Source organism: Elephas maximus, chromosome 10 (assembly GCF_024166365.1).
Source record: "Elephas maximus indicus isolate mEleMax1 chromosome 10, mEleMax1 primary haplotype, whole genome shotgun sequence".
In the NCBI taxonomy this organism is placed as follows: domain Eukaryota; kingdom Metazoa; phylum Chordata; class Mammalia; order Proboscidea; family Elephantidae; genus Elephas; species Elephas maximus.
The window spans coordinates 30,787,143-30,807,973 of record NC_064828.1 but is presented as its reverse complement, the minus strand read 5'-3'; the positions used below and the strand labels follow the sequence as shown (position 1 = coordinate 30,807,973).

The 20,831-nt window shown below is 45.3% G+C and overlaps 4 non-coding genes across 4 annotated transcripts; 2 read left to right on the top strand and 2 right to left on the bottom strand.

Annotated features, from left to right (window-relative positions):
- Positions 1 to 13,879: 13,879 nt before the first annotated feature.
- TRNAP-UGG (transfer RNA proline (anticodon UGG)) lies at positions 13,880 to 13,951 on the bottom strand. The gene has a single exon. It is a non-coding gene; the product is annotated as a tRNA-Pro (tRNA).
- A 1,512-nt stretch (positions 13,952 to 15,463) lies between these two features.
- Positions 15,464 to 15,536, top strand: TRNAT-UGU (transfer RNA threonine (anticodon UGU)). The gene has a single exon. It is a non-coding gene; the product is annotated as a tRNA-Thr (tRNA).
- Positions 15,537 to 16,213: 677 nt separating this feature from the next.
- Positions 16,214 to 16,303, top strand: TRNAY-GUA (transfer RNA tyrosine (anticodon GUA)). The gene is given in 2 exon segments: positions 16,214 to 16,250; positions 16,268 to 16,303. It is a non-coding gene; the product is annotated as a tRNA-Tyr (tRNA).
- Positions 16,304 to 17,990: 1,687 nt separating this feature from the next.
- Positions 17,991 to 18,072, bottom strand: TRNAL-UAG (transfer RNA leucine (anticodon UAG)). Its single transcript has one exon. It is a non-coding gene; the product is annotated as a tRNA-Leu (tRNA).
- Between the last annotated feature and the right edge of the window lie 2,759 nt (positions 18,073 to 20,831).

Below are 20,831 nucleotides of genomic sequence, written 5' to 3'. Positions count from 1 at the left end.
ACATCTCCATCTGTCACAGACACTTCAAGTACCATTGGATCAACCAGATCATATGGCCCAAGTGGCAGAGCTGCTTGCACAGCAGTTTAAATCTGTTGCAGAGCCTTCTTTTGTTCTGGGCCCCACTCAAAAGCAGCAGATTTTTGAGTCAGTTGATAAATAGGACAGAGTAGCACACTAAATAAGGGAGGCATCTCCTGACTCCTGTAGCTGCAGGGCAGGCAAACCCAGGATCAGTGGGTCAGACAACAGGCCTCTGGTTCACAGGCTGTGCAGGCCGACAAATTCCAAGATTGTCAGGTAAACTGGCAGGCTGCTGGTTCACAGACAGAGGCTAATAAATCCCAAGATTGGCAGTTAAGCTGCTAGCTCAAGTCCCAAGAACCAGAGGTCAGATGAACAGGATCCAGCACGAGCAAAAGCCTTTGAGTCTTGCTGGAAAGTCCACCTATATTGGAAGCAGGCCACACTCCCAAGTCAACTCCCTTTCCACTGATTGGCTACTCACAGCAGTTTCCATCATGGAGGTGATCATATTATATCAGATCTCATCTTGGAGGTGATTACATCATTGTAGGACTGCCAAACTACATGATAACTACCAAACCACTGAGAATCATGGCCCAGTCAATTTGACACACAACCTTAACAATCACACCTGCCTAAGACATTTGGTACTGAAAGTCATTCTACAGAAACAAAATCATAAGGATGAGTTTTCTAAATTGGTTCTCAAGTCTGACTAGACTTAAAGGCACTGATGACTCTGCCTCCATTAGTAAAGAGGGTACTGCTAATCCATGGCATGAGCTGGCAATATTAATACACAAAATATCACCACCAATAGATCAAGTATTGATGAGAGGTAAGGCTCTGGGTGATCACATGTTTGATACTTTTCTACAGTTCTGTGAGAATAAGAAGTATAAGGAAGCTGGTTGGTTGGTCCTACTTTCACTAGACAAAGTGGTAAAAGAAAGACATGAGATCAGAGCGTCACAGTCACAGCTCAAGTGCTCCATAAAAGACCTCAAAGTTGCCACTTGTGCCCTGAAAAAAAAAAAATTTTTTTGCCCTGAAGGCAAGTTTTATTTCTTGTAGTAACAGAGCTGATATTGCCTAAAACCAAACCTACAGTTCTGTTGTAAAGGTGGCTGAATTACAATGTCAACTGAATTCCCAACCTTCAATGGTGTCTGAAGTTACAGTGAGGGCATTGATTAGGAAGAAATGGGTCCTTAAAATTAAGATGGGGACATATGGGCAGATAATCAGGAAGCTGAGGACATTGAGTCCCTAAATTCTATTGAATCACTCCTGCCAATAGAAGCAGCCCTCTTACTCCCATCTGAAGAGATTGCTTCATCTTTGTCTGCTAAGCCACCCTCCCCAACAAAACCATTAGCCCCTCTACCCTCAACTGATGAGATTGACCCTGCTGTGTCTGAAGAGCCTTTGTCTGAGTCATCTCTTTGCTAAGTGTCTGAGTCATTGCCTGGGGCATTGCCTGAGGCAGATGACTTACAAGACGTTGTTGAATGTTCTCAGAACACATCTCCACCACCGATTTTTGCTTCTAGACCTATAACTAGACTTAAGTCCCAGTGAGCCTCAAAAGATAAAGCACAAAGTGTGACCCAGGAGGAGGTATGCTACACTTCAAAAGAACTGCTTGAATTTTCTAATATGTACAAACAGAAACCTGGGGAATATGTGTGGAAATGGCTATTATGGTTGCGGGATAATGTTGCAAAGAACATAAAGTTGGATCATTTTGAGTTTATTGATATGGACTCACTAAGCAGATTCTTCATTCAATGTTTCAGCCCAAGAGGTTAGGAAAGAATCTAATAGTTTATTTGGTTGATTCGTTGAAGCATGGATTATGCAGTGGCCTATACTAAACCAAGTTTTAAAGTACCAGGCCTGCCTTAGTATACTGTAGAAGGAGGTGTCCAAAGGCTTACGGAAATTGGCATGTTAGAGTGGCTTTATGAGGTTAGACCCACATGTGGAGTCTCCAAAGGGCAATCTTTTACCACAATGGTGAGTAACAAATTTATGATGGGAATCCCAGTATCTTAGTCCAGGTTCTCTAGAGAAGCAAAACCAGTAAAGCAAATAAATATATATGTAGAGAGAGATTTATATCAAGGAAATGATTCACGCAGTTGTAGACACTGGAACGTCCCAAGTCTGTGGGTCAGGCTGGAGGCTTCTTCTGATTCACAAAGCTGGAAAGACTAGTGAACCCAAGATTGGCAGGTAAGAGAGCAGAACTGTTGCTCACAGGTTGCGAGGATGGACGAATCCCAAGATCAGCAGGCAAGACCACAGGTAAGGTGTTAGCTCAAGTCCCAAGAACCAGAAGTCAGACAAACAGGAGCCAGCTGCAGGATCCAGAGCTAGCAAAAGCCCACGAGCCTTGCCAGAATCTCCAATTATATTTGATGTAGGCCACATGCCCAAGGAAACTCCCTTTCAACTGATTGGCTACTCACAGCAGATCCCAAAATGGGATGATCACAATATATCAAATCTCAACATGGAAGTGGTCACAACATCATACAACTGCCAAACCACCGAGAACCATGGCCCAGCCAAGCTGACACACAATCTTAACCATCATACCCAGCATCCTTCAAGAGTGCTGTGACTGCTATTTTGTGCAAGTCAGATTTGACAGTGGGAACTGCCCTAACTTAATTAAGACACCTCACTACAAAAGGGCTGATTGAACAACATGGTGGTAGGGGCCAAGTGGTGTCATTCAGTCAACAAAGACAAGGTGGGTACAGTTACATAATAGATATTGCAGTCAAGGCAGTAATCAGAATAGTCTGACTCATATGGACTTAAGGCATTAACTACTTAGTCATGGTGTCCCAAGAGTGAAATAGGTAGGAAATCTACTAAATGTTTACTTGATATGTGCAAGCAGAACAACTCTGGGTCAAGTGAACCCCAGTCTAACTCAAATCCCCAGAATGGAGAGCCACAGCCCCTCCATCATTTCCCAGACTTGAGCCAATTTACAGAACCACAACCTCTTGAATGAAGGGGAGGCCGGGTTCTCTCGAGGAAGGACCTGCCTGCACTGCCAAAAACTTATACCATTAATGTTTCTCCCAGCCTCCCCCAAAGGGACCGATGGCCCTTTATAAGAGTGACTATTCATTGCGGAAAAGACATAATCAGAATTCTCAGGGATTACTGGATAATGGCTCTGAACTGACACTAATTCCAGGACACCCAGAACATCACTCTGGTCCATCAATCACAGTGGGTGTGTGAAAATGATAGGACCCATTGTGAAGTCTGGAGATCAGGTTATTAATGGAATCTTAGCTCAGGTTCATCTCACAATGGGTCCGGTGGGTCCCCAAACCCATCCTGAAGTGATTTTCCAATTCCAGAATGCATAATTGGAATAGATACACTCAGCAACTGGCAGAACACCCACATTGGATCCCTGAAAAGTGAAGTAAGGGCTATTACGGTAGGAATAGCCAAGTGGAAACCATTAGAACTGCCCCTACCTAGGAAAACAGACAACCTACCTAGGAAAATAGCAATACCACATTCCTGGAGAGGTGGTGATTCCCACCACATCCCCATTCAACTCACCTATTTGGCTTGTGCAAAAAACAGATAGTCTGAGAGAATGACAGTGGATTATTGAAAACTTAACCAGGTGGTGACTTCAATTGCCGCTGCTGTTCCAGATGTGGTTTCATTGCTTGAGCAAATTGATACATCTCCTGGGTCCTGGTCACCTTGAAGACTAAGGTGCTCCTGATCCAAGCCATGGTGTTTTCAATTGCCTCATATGCACGTGAAAGCTGGATAATGAATAAGGAAAACCAAAGAAGAATTGATGCCTTTGAATTACGGTGTTGGCGAAGAAAATTGAATACATCATGGACTGCCAAAAGAACGAACAAATCTGTCTTGGAATATGTACAGCCAGAATGCTCCTTAGAAACAAGGATGGTGACACTATGTCTCACATACTTTGGACATGTTATCAGGAGGGATCAGTCCCTGGAGAAGGACATCAAGCTTGGTAAAGTAGAGGGTCGGTGAAAAAGGGAAAGATCCTCAATGAGATGGATTGACACAGTAGCTACAAAAATAGGCTCAAGCATAACAGTGATTGCGAGGATGGCACAGGACTGGGCAGTGTTTCATTCTGTTGTACATAGGGTCGCTTTGAGTTGGAATCAACTTGAGGGCACCTAACAACAACTGGGTCCTGCTGTGCAGCTATTGATCTGGCTAATGCCTTTTTCACGATTCTGGTTTCAAAGTAACACCAGAAGTAGTTTGCCTTCAGCTGGCAAGGCCAGCAATACACTCCACTCTCCACCTCTATGTCATAATTTAGTCCTCAGGGACTTTGATCACATTTCCCTTCCACAAAAGTCAAACTAGTCCATTACATTGATGACATTATCCTAACTGGACCTAGTATGGAAGAAGGGTCAATGACTGTGGACATATTGGTGAAACATTTGTGTGCTAGAAGGTGGAAAATTACTCCAGTGAATATTCAGGTGCTTTCCACCTCAGTGAAATTTCTAGGAGCCTAGTGGTGTGGGACATGTCAAGATATTCCTTGTTACACCTGGCCCCTCCTAAAACTAAAAAGGAGGCACAATGCCTGGTAGGCCTCTTTGGATTTTGGAGGAAACATATCCCTCATTTGAGTGTGCTGTTGTTCTTAGTTGCCTTATGGTAGGTTCCAGCTAATAGTGACCCTATGCACAACAGAATGAAACATTGCACGGTCCTGCACCATCCTCACAATCGTTTCTATGTTTGAGTCCATCATTGTAGGCACTCTGTCAGTCCATCTCGTTGAGGATCTTTCTCTTTTTTGATCACCCTCTACTTTACCAAGCATAATGTCCTTTTCCAGGGACTGGTTTGTCTTGGTAACATGTCCAAAGTACAAGAGACAAAGTTTCCACAACCTCACTTCTAAAGAGGATTCTGGCTGTACTTCTACCTAGACAGATTTGTTCATTCTTCTTGCAGTCCATGGTATAGTCGATATACTTTGGCAACACCATAATTCAAAGATATCAATTCATCTTCAGTCTCCCTTATTCATTTGCCAGCTTTCATATACATATGAAGCAACTGAAAATAGTATGGCATGGGGCATGCAGACTTAGCCCTCAAAGTGACATCTTTGTTTTTACAACTTTAAAGAGGTCTTTTGCAGCAGATTTACCCAATGCAATATGTTGTTTGATTTCTTGACTGCTGTTTCCATTGGCATTGATTGTGGATCCAAGTAAAATGAAATCCTTAACAACTTCAATCTTCTCTCCATTTATCATGATGTAGCATATTGGTCCAGTTGTGAAGATCTTTTTTTCTTTATGTTGAAGTGTTATGCACACTGAAGGCTGTAGTCTTTGATCTTCATCAGTAAGTGCTTCAAGTCCTCTTCACTTTCAGCAAGTAAGGTTCTGTCATCTGTATATCACAGGTTGTTAATAAGTTTTCCCCAATCCTGATGCCACAGTCTTTTTCATACATCCAGCTTCTTAGATTATTTGCTCAGCATAGAGATTGAATAAGTATAGTGAAAGGATACAACCCTGACATGCATCGTTCCTGTTTTTAAGCTACAGAGTATCCCCTTGTTCTTTTCAATGACTGCCTCTTGGTCTACGTACAGATTCCTCACGAGCACAATTAAGTGTTCTGGAATTCACATTCTTCACAATGTTTTCCATAATTTGTTATGATCCACACAGTCGAATGCCTTTGCATAGTCAATAAAATACAGATAAACGTCTCAGTTATCTAATGCTGATATAACAGAAATGCCACAAGCGGATGGCTTTTTAACAAAGAGAAATTTATTCTCTCACAGTCTAAGAGGCTAGAAGTCTAAATTCAGGATGTCAGCTCCCAGAGAAGCCTTTCTCTCTCTGTTGGTTCTGAGGGAAGATCTCGTCATCAATCTTCCCTTGGTTTAGGAGCTTTTTAGCACAGTGATCCCAGGCCCAAAGGGAGTGCTTTCCTCCTGGTTCTTCGTTCTTGGTAGCAGAGGTCACTCTCCTCTCTGCTTGCTTCTATCTTTTACATTTCAAAAGAGATTGTCTCGAAATACAACTAATCCTGTAGATTAGGTGCTGCCTCATTAACATAATGCCTCTAATCCTGCCTCATTAAACTCATGGATGTTAGGATTTACAACACATAGGATAATCACATCGTGTCACAAAATGGTAGACAACCACAACCACACAATACTGGTAATCATGGCCTAGCCAAGCTGACACTCACTTTGGGGGGATACAATTCAATCCATGCCAACATCTTTCTGGTGTTCTCTGCTTTCACCCAAGATCTATCTAACAACAGCAATGATATCCCTAGTTTTATGTCCTCTTCTGAGTCTGGCTTGAATTTCTGGCAGTTCCCTGTCAGTGTACTGTTGCAACATTTTTTTAATTATCTTCAGCAGAAGTTTACTTGCATGTGATATTAATGACACTGTTTGATAATTTCTCCATTTTGTTGGATCACTTTTCTTTGGAATGGGCACAAACATCGTTCTCTTCCAGTAAGTTGGCCAGGTAGCTGTCTTCCAAATTTCTCGGCATAGACGAGTGAGTGCTTCCACCATTGCATCCATTTGTTGAAACATCTCAATTTGTATTGTGTCTATTCCTGTAGCCTTTTTTTTGCCAATGCCTTCAGTGCAGCTTGGACTTCTTCCTTCAATACCATCTCTTCTCCTAAAATGGTTGAACGTTGACCAATTCTTTTTGGTACAGTTACTCTGTGTATTACTTCCATTTTCTTTTGATGCTCCCTGAGTTGTTCAAATTTTCCCCATAGAACCCTTCAATTTTGCAACTCAAAGCTTGAATTTTTTTTTTTTTTTCTGTTCTTTCAGCTTGAGAAATTCCAAGCATGTTCTTCCTTTTTGGTTTTCTAACCCCAGGTCATTTCACTGGGTGTGCTACTCCAGCCTAATTATCAAGTGACTTGAAAACCTGCTAGGTTTGAGTGGGTCCTGGGACAAGAGAAGGCTCTGCAACAGGCTCAGGCCATCATGAAAGCTGTTTTGCCACTTGGACCATATGTTCCAACTGATCTAATGGTGCTTGAAGTGTCAGTGGCAGATAGAGATGCAGTTTGAAGTCTTTCGTAGGCCCCTATTAGTGAATCATAGTGCAGATTCTTAGGATTTTAAAGTAAAACCCTACCATCCTCTGCAGATAACTACTGTTTTGAGAAACAGCTTTTGTCTTCTTACTGGGCCTTAGTAAAGACTGAACACTTAACCATGGGGCACAATGTCACAATGAAGCCTGAGCTGCCCATCATGAACTAGGTGTTGTCTGATTCCCAAAGCCGTAAAATTAGACATCACAGCAGCACTCCATTATTAAATGGAAGTGGTATATACAAGATCAGGCCCAAGTAGCACCTGAAGGCACAATAAGTTGCATGAGGAAGAGGCCTAAGTGAATAATTATTTTATAAGGATCAGCGCACAGCTGGTTCCTTTGAGGAGGAAGTTAAAGATGCCCTGAATTTCCAACTTTTTCAGATTGATGTACCACTCCATCATCTCTAACATCAACTACTCCTCCTCTCAGTACTCTTGCTCCATTCTTTGGGTTCTGCAATTTGCTGCAATGTCTCACAGACCTCATGAACTGTAGCAAGGAAATGGGTCATGCAGTTGTGGAGGCTGGCAAGTCTCAAATCCACGGGTCAAGCTTAGGATTCTCCTGATTCACGAGGTCACAAGGGCTGATGAGCCCAAATTGACAGGCCGGATTACACACTGCTGGCTCACAAGGCTGTGGGAGCTCGCAAATCATGTCAGAAGTTAGGTTTCTGGCCTACAGTGCTGTGGAAGCTCGCAAATTCCAGAATCGGCACGTCAGATGGCAGGCCTTTGGCTCAAGTCCCAAGAACTGGAGGTCAGACAATGATGAGCTGGACGCAAGATCCAGATACATAGAAAGGGCTCCACCACAGCACCCACATCTTCCCTGGATGCAGGCCACACCCCAGGGAAGAGCGTGAGTTGAGAAGGGGTGGGACTTGATTCATGCCCTGCTGTAGGACTGAGTCTCATGATTCACCTCACGCTAATCCTGCCTTATTAACATACAGAGGTTAGGATTTACAACACGTAAAATGGAGGATAACTATGGTAATTACCCCCAATCACAAAATGGAGGACAGACAATTACTGGGAATTGTGGCCTAGTCAAGCCAACACACAACACCAACCACCACACCTTGTCAGGGTTCCATACACCTTATATGGTCCCACCCAATAATTGTGTGGGAGTCACAAAGAATATGCCTCGAAGGGTCATATTAAGTAACTCACTGCACTATATGGCTCAAATGCCCATGGTTTCCACTCTTGTCATATTACCTGCCCTCTCCCAGTCTGCACCTATGGCCTCATGGGGAGTTCCTTATGATCAGTTGACTGAGGTAGAGAAAACTCATGAGTGGTTTACAGATGGTTCTGTGTGATATGCAGGCACCATTCGAAAGTGGACAGCAGCAGCACTGCAACCCCTTTCTGGGACCTCCTTGAAGGACAGTGGTGAATGAAAATCCTCCCAACTGGCAGATTTTGAGCAGTGCACCTTGTTGTTAACTTTGCTTGGAAGGAGAGTTGCCAAAATGTACAATTGTATACTGATTCATGGGCTGTGGCCAATGGTTTGGCTGGATAGTCAGAGCCTTGGAAGGGACATGATTGGAAAACTGGTGATAAGGAGGTATAGAGAAGAGATATGTGGATAGACCTCTTTGGGCCAAAGAAGTGCAGATATTAGTGTCTCATGTGAATACCCACCAAAGGGTGACCTTAACAGAGGATTTTAATAGCCAAGTGGATAGGATGACACATTCTATGGAAACCAGTCATCTGTTTTCCCCAACCATTCCCAACATTGCCCAATGGGCTCATGAACAAAGTGGCCATGTTGGCAGGGATGGAGATTATGCATGCTCTCAGCAACATGGATTTCCACTCACCAAGGCCAACTTGGCTACAGCCACTGCTGAGTGCTCAATCTGCCAGCAGCAGAAACCAACCAGTATGGCACCATTCTTCAAGGTGATCAACCAGCAACCTGGTGGTTGGTTGATTACATTGGACTGCTTCCATCATGGAAAGGCAGCATTTTATTGTTTCTGGGTGTCTTAGTTATTTAGTGCTGATATAATTAAAACACCATAAATGGATGGCTTAAACAAAGAGAAATGTATTGTCTCACAGTCTAGGAGACTAGACGTCCAAATTCAGGGCACCAGCTCCAGGGATAGGCTTTCTCTCTCTATCGGTTCTGAAAGAAGGTCCTTGTCATCAATCTTCCCCTGGTCTAGGAGCTTCTCTGTGCAGGGATCTTGGGTCCAAATGATGTGTTCTGTTCCTGGCACTGCTTTCTTGGTGGTATGAGTTCCCCTTGTCTCTCTGCTTGCTTCTCTCTTACTGCTCAAAAGAGATTGACTTAAGACACAGCCCAATCTTATAGATTGAGTCCTGTCTCATTAACATAACTGCCTCTAATCTTGCCTCATTAACATCATAGAGGTAGGATTTATGACACATAGGAAAATCACATCATACTGGGAATCATGGCCTAGCCAAGTTGACACATATTTTGGGGGGACACAATTCAATCTATGACACTGGGATAGACACTTACTGTGAATACAGAGTTACCTTTCCTGCACTCAATGCTTCTGCCAAAGCTACCATTCGTGGACTTACAGAATGCCTTAACCACCATCGTGGTATCCCACACAGCACTGCCTCAGATTAAGGTCTCTCACTTCACAGCAAATGAAATGTGGTAATGGGCCCATGCTTATGAAATTCACTGGTCTTACCACCCATCATCCTTAAGCAGCTGGCTTGATAGAATGGTGGAATGGCCTCCTAAAGACACCATTACAGTGCCAGCTAGGTGGTATAGTTTGCAGAGCTGGGGCAATGTTCTCCAGGAGACTGGATATGCTGTAAACTGGCATCCAATATATGGTGCTATTTCACTCATAGACAGGATTCACAGTTCCAGGAATCAAGGATTATAAATGAGAGTGACAACATGCGTTATTACTCCTAGTGACCCAATTGCAAAATTTTTGCTTCTTGTCCCTGCAAACCTGTGCTTTGCAGGTCCTTAGTTCCAAAGGGAGGAATGCTCCCACCTGTAGATATAACACTGATTCCATTGAACTGGAAGTTAAGAATGCCACCCAGACACTTTGGGCTCCTCATGTCTCTGGATCAACAGGCAAAGAAGGGAGTTACCATATTGGCTGGTGTGATTGATACTACCACGGGGAAATTGAATTAGAGTTGCATGATGAAGGTAAAAATTACGTCTATGTTATGGACTTAATTGTGTCCCCCCAAAATATGTGTCAATTTGGTCAGGCCATGATTCCCAGTATTGTGTGGTAGTGGTTGTCCACCATTTTATGATCTGATGTGATTATCCTGTGTGTTGTAAATCCTAACCTCTATGACGTTAATGAGGCAGAATTAGAGGCACTTATATATTAATGAGGCAGGAGTTAATCTACTGTCCCTTTTGAGATATGAAAGAGAGAAGTAAGCAGAGAAGAGAGGACCTCCTAAGACCAAGAATGAAGAACCAGGAGAAGAGTTCATCCTTTGGGCCCAGGAGTCCTGTGCTGAGAAGCTTTTAGATCAGGGGATGATGTTGACAAGGACCTTCCCCCAGAGCCAATAGAGAGAAAAAGCCTTCCCCTGGAACTGGCACCCTGAATTTGGACTTCTAGCCTCCTGAATTTGGACTTCTAGCCTCCTAGACTTAGAATAAATTTCTCTTTGTTAAAGCCATCCACTTTGTGGTATTTCTGTTATACCAGCACTAGATAACTAAAACAGAATTTGGTGCTACGAGTGTGAGTGGGGTGCCACCCTAACAGATACTTAAAATGTTGATGTGGTTTTGTAACTGTGGGTGGGTAGAGGCTGGAAAGAGTTTTACAGTGCCTAATACTAAAAGCCTAGTTTGACTTGAAGAGACTATTGGTGGAATTATGGGCATCAAAGACAATTCTGGTGAGGACTTAGACAAAAGTAAGGAGAGCTGTTACACTGGAGATGGAGCAGACAGCAAGAAGCAGCAGCAGAGAAGCATCAGCAGCAGAGAAACAGCAGCAGCAGAACCAGGAAATCAGTGCCAGATGCTGTGGAAGCTGACTCACAGAGTGAAAGTGAGCTGAGTCCTTTGTACTGGAGGCTTCTTGGTGGAGTGGGGTGCCTTTGAGTACTTATTGGTGGAGCTAGGCTTGCCAACCCACAGAGCAAGAGAGCTGAGTGCCTTCCGGCCCAGTTTACTGGTGTAGCGGAGTGCCTCCAGGCACTTATCAGTGGAGATGAAGAGCTTTGGAACACTTGCCCCTGCACGGTAGACATGGGCAGCAAGGCCCCAGGGGCCGAGAGGCAAATGAACCAGGGAGCTGAAGTTGAAGAGACAGGGAACACAAGAAGCAGAGCTGCCTCAGTCTCAAAGGGTAGGGCCGTGGCCTCTGAGGTTTCAAAGGATGGGGCCACATCCTCCTAGGTTTCAGAGTCAGATCTTCACCAAATGGGTTCTGGAGTGTGGGGCTGCCTTTCATGAGTGCCAGCGGAATGGGGCCAGATCTGCTGCCCAAAGCTAAGCAGGCAGGGCTGCTGCCCAAAGGGCAGAAGAACAGGGCCTACCAGGGGTGAGGAAGTGGAGTCGCCACTCAGATGGACTAGGAGAATAGGGCAGCCCAATGTGAGGGAGCAGAGTTGCCATTCCAGTGGGCCTGGAAGACAGAGCTGAAGCCTAGAGCTGAGGGGCCTCCACCCAGAAAACAGAGAATGTGGCCAGCAACCAGTGTCTGGAGGGCAAAGCCATTGCCTAAATGGTCTCAGAGAACAGAGGATTATTTTCAAGCCTTGAGAGCTAGTGTAATGTGTTCTGTTGACTTGCTTGGTGACTGTTATCCCTTCTTTCCCTTCAATTTCTCCAATTTGTAATGGAAATGCCTACCTTGTGCCTGTCCCACCATTGTAGCTTGGAATCAGATAATTTGTGTTCTAGATTTCACTGATGAACAGGAATTTTTGGAATTTGGACTTGGAGTTAAGAGTTTTGCTATGATATGTTGAGGTGAATGTGTTTTACATGTGGCAAGGACATGAATTTGGAACATTTGGTGGAATGTTATGGATTGAATTGTGTCCCCCCAAAATGTGTGTCAACTTGGATAGACCATGATGCCCAGTATTGTTTGGTTGTCCACCATCTTGTGTTCTGATGCAATTATCCTATGTGTTGCAAATCCTAACCTCTACGATGTTAATGAGGCAGTACTCAATCTACAGAATTAGGTTGTATCTTGAGTCAATCTCTTTTGAGATATAAAAGAGAAACAAGCAGAGAGGAGTGATTCCTTCTATTACCAAGAATGAAGAACCAGGATGGGAGTGTGTCCTTTGGACCCAGGCTTCCTGCTCTGAGAAGCTCCTAGACCACGGGATGATTGATGTCAAGGACCTCCCCCAGAGCCAATAGAGAAAGCCTTCCCCTGGAGCTGGCACCCTAAATTTGGACTTCTAGCCTCCTAGATTGTGAGAGAATAAATTTCTCTTTGTTAAAGCCATCCACTTGTGATATTTCTTCTTATGTCAGCACTAGATAACTAGGACAATCTGGAATACAGGAGATCCCTTAGGCCATCTCTTAGTACCACTGCTCCCTGTGATTAAAGCCAATAGAAAACTACAGCAACCCAATTCCAACATGACTACCAATGGCCCAGACACTTCAGGAACGAAGGTTTGGATCACCCCACCAGGCAAAGAACCATGACCTGCTGAGGTGCTTGCTGAGATCCAAGAAAATATGAAATAAATGGTGGAAGAAGGTAATTTTAAATACCAGTACAACCACATGACCAGTTGCAGAAACAAGTATTGTAATTGTTATGAATATTTCTTCCTTGTATGTGTGGATTAAATATTTTTGTTTTTTTTTCACTTATAAAATATAAGATGTAAATGGGGCTAGTGCATTTTCAGTTGCACACAAGTTAGTTGTTTCATGTTAGGCACAAGTATGACTTCATAATTGTCTTTATTTAGAGATCGTATATATTTTTTTATATGGTTTTAGGAGATGTGTACAGATGCCAAGTTGACAAGGGGTGGACTGTGATGGTTAAGGTTGCGTGTCAACTTGATTGGGTCATGATTCTCAGTGGCAGTTATGTAATGCTGTAGTTTGGCAGTTATGTAATGATGTAATCATCCTCCATGATGTGATCTGACATGATCAGCCAATCACTTATAAGGGAAATTTCCTCAAGGCTGTGGCCTTCATCATATATATCTATATACCTGTATATAGACATATATATGGAAGTTTCGGCAAAGTTAGCTTGCTTTCTCTGGATCCTGCATCAGTTCTTCATCCTCTGACCCCATTCTTGTGACTTGAGCCAGCTGCCTGTTGCCTGCCTGTCTTGGTTTCGTCAGCCCCTGCAGCTACAGGAGTCAGGAAAAGCCTTCAGCCTGACAGCTGACCCATGGACTTGGGACTTGCCAGCCTCTATAACCACATGAGCCATTTCCTTGAGAAAATTTTCTCACTGGTTTTGCTTCTCCAGAGAACCTAGCTTAAGACATTTACCCTTGCCTCACACCACCATGCACCCAAGAAACCACTAATCTGCTCTCTGTCACTATAAATTAGTGTGATAGGCAGCCTTCCGAGAAGGCCCTTTCTGGTCTTGGGACGTTTGCTACATTTCGCAGCTGTTGCTTCTAAAGCGATGGGAATTTTATTTTAAAAAGTGTGAAGCAGGGCCCGTCCGGGATTTGAACCCGGGACCTCTCGCACCCAAAGCGAGAATCATACCACTAGACCAACGAGCCAGGCCTCTGTATATGAAATTTCCTCCATTTATTTCAAGGATATATATCCTGTCGGTTGCATCAAAACATTTGAACATCAGTTTTGGTTCTTCTTCAAAGCCCAGAGTTTCTCTCCATATCCCAGGAGCATTAACTTGAGGGTTCGAAAGACCCCGAGCCTCAGGATCCTTCTCCAATATTTATTCCAAGACCGGCTGAATTGCGAGTTTGAGTCTTTAAACTAGTATTAGGACCGGAAGCCAGCAAAAGCAAAGAAAACGGTGACTTAAAGTGGCAAACTCTCTCACTGGCTGCAGAGAGCATCAGACCCACACCTTAGGACAGGCCGAGGCTTAAACTCAGAGTCTTAAACTTCTCAACCACGACAATGCACAGCCCGATCTGCTCTACAGCCACCCCTACGGCCACTTGCTGTTTAGTTTCAGATTTACCTGATGAACTTTACTACAGGCTTAGACACCAGGCACTATCCTAGGGCGCACAGGAGGAGGCGTCGGGGAAGAGTTGCCCGCTTCCAACACCCCCTTTCGTAGAAGTCTGCTCCCACACGCTTCTCTTTCACCCAAAAGGTGGTGGATGGGATGGGAAGAGTGGGCTGTCTTTACTCTGCAGTCCCCTTCTGCTTGGGGGACGAAGCTTTCGGGCTCTTGATTTAAGCTCTCCCCAGGGCGGGAGCAGTGTCTATCTTGGTCTACACCGCGCTGAACACTGTACATGGCACATGGGAGAAACGCGGTAGATACCTGTTGGATGCATGGCTGAATCTCCTGGACCAGGCGCCAGACTCCTGGGCGGGCCGAAACCAGAGGAAAGAGAGGGAGAGAAGAGACGCGACCGCTCCCCAGCTCAACGTCGCCGTTTTCTATTTCTTCGGGACTTCAGGTTGGGCATTTAGAAGTGGCAGGACCCGCAGAAAGGAAGAGCCTCCGCCCTTACTCCGAGTCATTATGAAGCGGAGCGTCAAAGAGCCGAAAGAAGGACTAGTCGGTTTCCAGCCACTTTCTGCTTCAGGAAACCTAGAGGAATTCTAGTCATAGACTGTGCTTGAGCCTGACTCCGCCTAAAGGCCAGAAAGGCCTGGACACCTTCACACCCTTCACTGTCTCAGCCGCCAAAATATACCCGAACCCTAGTTTCCGAGAGCAGAGCAGTTACTTTTGTAAGAATCCCAGTAGGCCAGGGACCGCATCTTGAGTCCTTTTCTTCTGTAAGGCACCCGCACTCGACCCCACTGCACCTCAGGGGTTCACTCGTGGCCCTTGTGTTGTCCGACCTCAGTGACATACACGTCAGGCTTGAGCCTGAGGGTCATGGACAGTGTACTTTACCCTTCCAGTGATTTGTATTCTATTTTCTGTCTGGTCAAGAAAATGTTTCTAATATATGAAGAAGCACTTTCTCTGGCATAAATTCCTTTAATTTTTGATTATTTGTTAAACTTAGAAATGAATGCCAGCTTGCCGCAGTTTTCCAAACGTAAGGAACGCCATGTTAAAAATTTTGTCATGTGGTGGCTCCATAGCTCAGGGGTTAGAGCACTGGTCTTGTAAACCAGGGGTCGCGAGTTCAAATCTCGCTGGAGCCTAAACCCGAGACATTTTCCTCTAGGTTATAAAAAGGACAGTATTCCACTCCATTTTGTCCACTGTAGAAAAAAAACTTGTTGGAAAAAGAGAGCACTGAATGATCCGTGGAAGTCAGAACCTGGAAATTAGGAACGAAAGAACACAGAGTCATGGCTCCTACGAACTTGGGAAAAAAGGTAATAGTTTACACCTAATTTTTTTTTTTTTTTTAAGTGGGGGAGGAAACTAGGTCGCTCGCGTCTCTGGGAGAAGATTTTCCGAGGTGCTGGAATCCATACCGCTTTGTGTTTGCAGAAGAGAGTAAATTAGCCTCGGCCGGCAGGTAGCGCGGAGCCTTGAGCGCTTTCTCCCGCCGCGTGCCTGGTGCCGCAGTTTCTCCTGCGCTCCTGGCGCGAGAATTGATTCGGAGATTACACTGGGGCAGCCAGTCCACAGATAAGCATAACGTCCTAATCCGAGTGGTTTTTGCACTGCCTGCATCTTCACTTTTTCAGACTTAGACATCCTCATCCTACTGCCTCTAGGATGCTCCCGGGATTTGGTTTATTATAGATTCCGCTCTCTGGAAACCTCTTGAACTCCATTCTGAAAACGGGCCTCGACTACAAAGAAATCAGGCTGCTCAATAGCTGCTTCTGTGTACACGGAGATCTGCACTACGCTGTATCTCCCGTACCCTTCGATAGCTCAGCTGGTAGAGCGGAGGACTGTAGTGGTTGTTACCATGGTGATCCTTAGGTCGCTGGTTCGATTCCGGCTCGAAGGAAGGGACGGTACAGTTTTGCTTCAGACCCTCTATTCGATTTCCGAAGCTTTTAGCCTCCTAACCCAATGACTGTGAAACGTTTATTTTCAGACAATTGCTCGCTGACTTTGAGCCTTAATTTTGCGTGTCTGCTTTGTGAACCTGCAGTGCGTGTGGTTTGGTTTATTCACATGATCTGAGTTAAAGGCATTTGTTTTGGATTTGACTCTATCTCCTAATCTCCAAGATTGGCTAAAAAAAAAATTGGCTAGCACTGGTTAAATATTTGGTGACATTCCTCCCCTCAGCACTACCTTCAGCCTTAACCTATTTCATTACTGTGCATAACTTGTACTATGCAATTCAGGGCTTAAGGAGAAATACTGTGGAAAAGCCTGTCCTTCAAAAAGCTGTAAATAAATACACAGAGAATAAGCAGCGAGGGTGGTATACACAAAAGAGGCAAAGGAGTAAAACAATACAAACAAATGCACTCCACAGCGGTGATCTTGAGAGCCCAGGAAAAGCCAGCGACATTGCTAAGTTCAGAGGATGGAGGAAAAGAGCCTGGTTGGAGCTGAATAACAAACTTGGTTTCTGACTTACTCTCTTTTGTGTGGAGATGATGCCCTAACAGGAGATATTCTCTAAAAAAAATTCTCTAGGCAGCTGAAAATTAAAAAAAAAAAAAAAAAATCAAGTTTCTGAGTCATTAGAGAACAGGAATTTGGTCAAATTCTAGACAATAGGAGGGAGATGAGCGAAAACACAAACATAAAGCACAGGATTAAATTTCAAGCGGAAGGAAAAACAAAGAAAGAAACATGGACCGAGACAGAACAATTGTTCTATGGAGAAAGGAAGGACAGTCATTTGGAAATTGTACAAAGAAGAGGTTTTATAGAAAGGCCAGCAACATCCAATTTGTACACAAGTATAGAGGCTTTTTTGACAAGGCACTGGGATCAAAGCAAGCCTGGTTTCTGAGAAACTAACAAACAAACAAAACTTGGCCTCTTTTATGAATATCTTGGGACCCAAGATCTTTCTTGGTGAGAAGTGGTGAAAAGGAGGGAAACTAGTCTGAAAAAATCTTCAAAGGGAAATGGGAGGAACACTTAGGAGGACAGGGAAGAAGATTTTTAATGAGGAGGGGAGAAGCCATAAAAAGCAGGGCAGAATCAAAAAGTGGCATGAAGAAGCCAAGATTTTGATTCTTGCACAGGGTTCTAGTTCTCTGCTGTTTTCTTCATTCCTTCCTCATGATACTGCAGGGAAATCCTCTACCTCCTTGAGGGAGCTGCCCTGCCAAATTCGTGAGTTCTCTTGTAGCTAACAGGGGCTGCAATGGCTGAAAAGTGCACTGGAACAATCATTATAACAGGGCACCAATGAATAGGCCCTATGTCAGTGGTGTCACTAGGGTATGAAGGATTTCAATTTAAAAAACCAACGTGATTAGTTTGTTTTGTAAATAGACAACTGGTGCGGCAGAATGGGTGACCAGAATGAGAGGTCCATAGATATCCAGGGGGAGGGCGAGTTGACAAGAGCTGCGTATCGGTATGCAGTGGTGGGAAAGACCTTTATATATTTATTATAATTGTTATGTATATATAGTAAGACCTTTGATATTTTGAAAAATCGCGTTTTAAATTAATCGGGTTTCCTAGCACTTCGTATTTGCGACCAAACTAAAACGTACCACTGGCAGTGATGGGATTCGAACCCACGCCCCCGAAGAGACTGGAGCCTAAATCCAGCGCCTTAGACCGCTCGGCCACACTACCACACGCTCGCAACGGTTTTATTTTCATCTTCTCTGAGCCATCTGTCTCGGTGTGTAGCATTCCCAGCTGGTAAGCAGAGTTGCCTGTGGTGTTTTTATTCCATCCCATGTGGTCTGAACAAACCCGGGCGAGGGGATCCTCGCGTTTTCATAGGCCCTGAGAAGTGGGCTAGAAGGATCCCACCCGGATAGTCAAGGATTAATAGCACGAATGCTATTATGTTTTCTTTAAACCAGGCAACAAAATGTCAGGGGTGGGGTGGGGGAAAAAAGCCCGCTCACGACTTACTGCAAGTGATTATGGGAGATGGAGGAACAAAAAATTCCTTGCTGTTCGCTCGTTGGTTTTGGGGTATGCATCTCAGTTAGAGTGGTATGGGGTCCAAGTTCAAGTCCTCTATGAGGTCCCCTTCTGTTCACAGATCTGGCAGGCCTGTCACCGTGTTCAAAGGAACTTGTTTGGTTTCCTCCTTGTGCTGATTCATAATGGCTAAAACCAAAAGACCAAACCTGTTGCTGTCGACTCGATTCCGACTCACAGCGACCCCATAGGGCAGAGTAGAACTGCCCCATAGGGTTTCCAAGCTGCGGCTAAGGAGAGTTTAAACTGCAGACCTTTTGGTTAGCAGCCGAACCACTGCGCCACCAGAGTTCCTCCGAATGGTTAATCCAAAGGAAAAACCCCATTGCCATCGAGTGGATTCCAACTCATAGCGACCCTATAGGACAGAGTAGAACTGTCCCATCGAGCTTCCAAGAAGCACCTAGTGGATTCGAACTGCCGACCTTTTGGTTAGGATCCTCAGCACTTAACGACTACGCCCTCACGGTTTCCTCAGAAGGGTTACGTGGGCATAATCTTGGCCACCTTGGAGGGTATCCGAAGGCAGCCCTACACACTTGGGCAGACAGATGCACAGGCCGGGTCAGGCCCACTACTATAGGATCTGAACAGCGTCCCTTTCAGGGTCCAAAGTGACTCCCAGAGGGAGATTACATTCCAAAAGAATTACCTGCCCCGAAAGGGGTGGGTCCCGGGATCCCCTTGGGTCTTGGTGCCACTAGCTCCTCTAACTCCGGATCGTTTCTTTCGAAGGGAGTAGAGGGAAAGCCAGGAAAAAAAGGTTTCAGAAGTGACTTGGGGTCTTCCACATCCAAAGTGGGAATGACGTGCCTATCAACGAACTCTATTCGGCGCAAAGCCCTGGGTTATACATTATCTACTGTTCCTAATTGACCATTTCTTGATCCCCGGGTCCAGAAATTTTCCTGAGAGTTCAGTTAAACTTTCCTAATTGTAAGCACCCCTATAGGGTCGCCACGGAAACTCTGGTGGCGTGGTGGTTAAGAGCTACTCGAATCCACCAGGCGCTCCTTGGAAACCCTACGGGGACAGTTCTACTCTGTCCTACAGGGTCGCTCTGAGTCAGAATCCACTCGACGGCGGCGGGTTTGGTTTTTTGTTTCTTTCTTTTTTTTTTTTTTTTAATAGGGTCGCCAGGAGTTGGAATCGGGCAACGGGCTTGGAGCTCTGGTGGTGCAGTGGTTAAGAACTTGGCTGCCAACCAAAAGACCAGCAGTTCCAATCCTCCAGCCTCTCTTCGGAAGGCCTTTGGGGCAGTTCTACTCTGTCCTGTAGGGTGGCTATGAGTCGGAATAGACTCTACTGCAACAAGTTTGATTTGGTTTTGGCCTCCTCTCGCCTTGATTACTACAAAACCCACTCCCCTCTCACACCTGCCCTTGCCGGGGGCTTCCCTGGGATCTCTCCCCAAGCCCTGGTGGCCCGAAGGTCTGGATTGGTAGAAGGCGGGAAGGCCGTGGGGCCGTGTAGAAAAGAGACAAATGTTCCTCACGGGACCTTCACCGGGAGAAGATCCTGCTAGTTCACCGTCACCGCTGCCGGGGATGGGGGTGGCCGACAGGAAAAAGTTCTCGAAAAGCAGTTTGGTATTAGGGCTCAGGGAGCATCAAATGAATGTAGAGCCTAGGGAAGCAGGGACCAGGGAAGGCTGGGGGCGGTGTAGCAAGCGGCCGGGACGGCTCCGAGGTCCGAGGCAGGGTCTTCCCCCGCGCTCCATCAGCACCCTATCCCGATCAACAGTCCTTTGCCCAGTACACCTCCCTGCCCCTCCCACCGCCCGCCCCCCCCGGGACACTGACTTATGCGCTTTTCTTCGCTCTTCTTCGCCCTTTCAAGTCCTCCCTCTATTGCCAGCTCACTGGCAACTGGACCTCCTCAGGCAGAGCAGAGCTCCACCCGTAGGCCCCCCTCAGCTCCTCTTTCTCCCCAGAAGCTACAGGAGGCAGGAGTAAGGCCCACGGTCGGATAGTCAGCCCGGAGGCCAGTACTCACCGTCTTGCCGGGTTCGAGTCTAGCCTTACGGAGTAAAGCTGTCGCCTCCTAAGGCCTGCACCACTTGAGGCGGAGGGATTCAAACCCTATGTTGCCAGCTCCTGTGGCTGACGTTTACGATTTCTAAGAAGTTCCACTTCCGTTGTTCACCCTTTTTGAGACTCCTCAGGGAAAAACAAAAACGAGTGTGAGTTTAACACGTCTAGCAGTACACGCCAAGTCTTTGCCACATGCCAGGATCAGCAGCGGAAAGACTGATGTTAATGTGAAGTTGAGGGAACCCTAGGCATCATGTGCAACCACCTCAGTGTATAAAATAGGGAAGCATCCGTTTGAGAGAAAAGAGCCTGGGACTCTTTATTACTGGATAGGGGTTGAGGGGTGGATGGGAAGGGAAAGAGCAA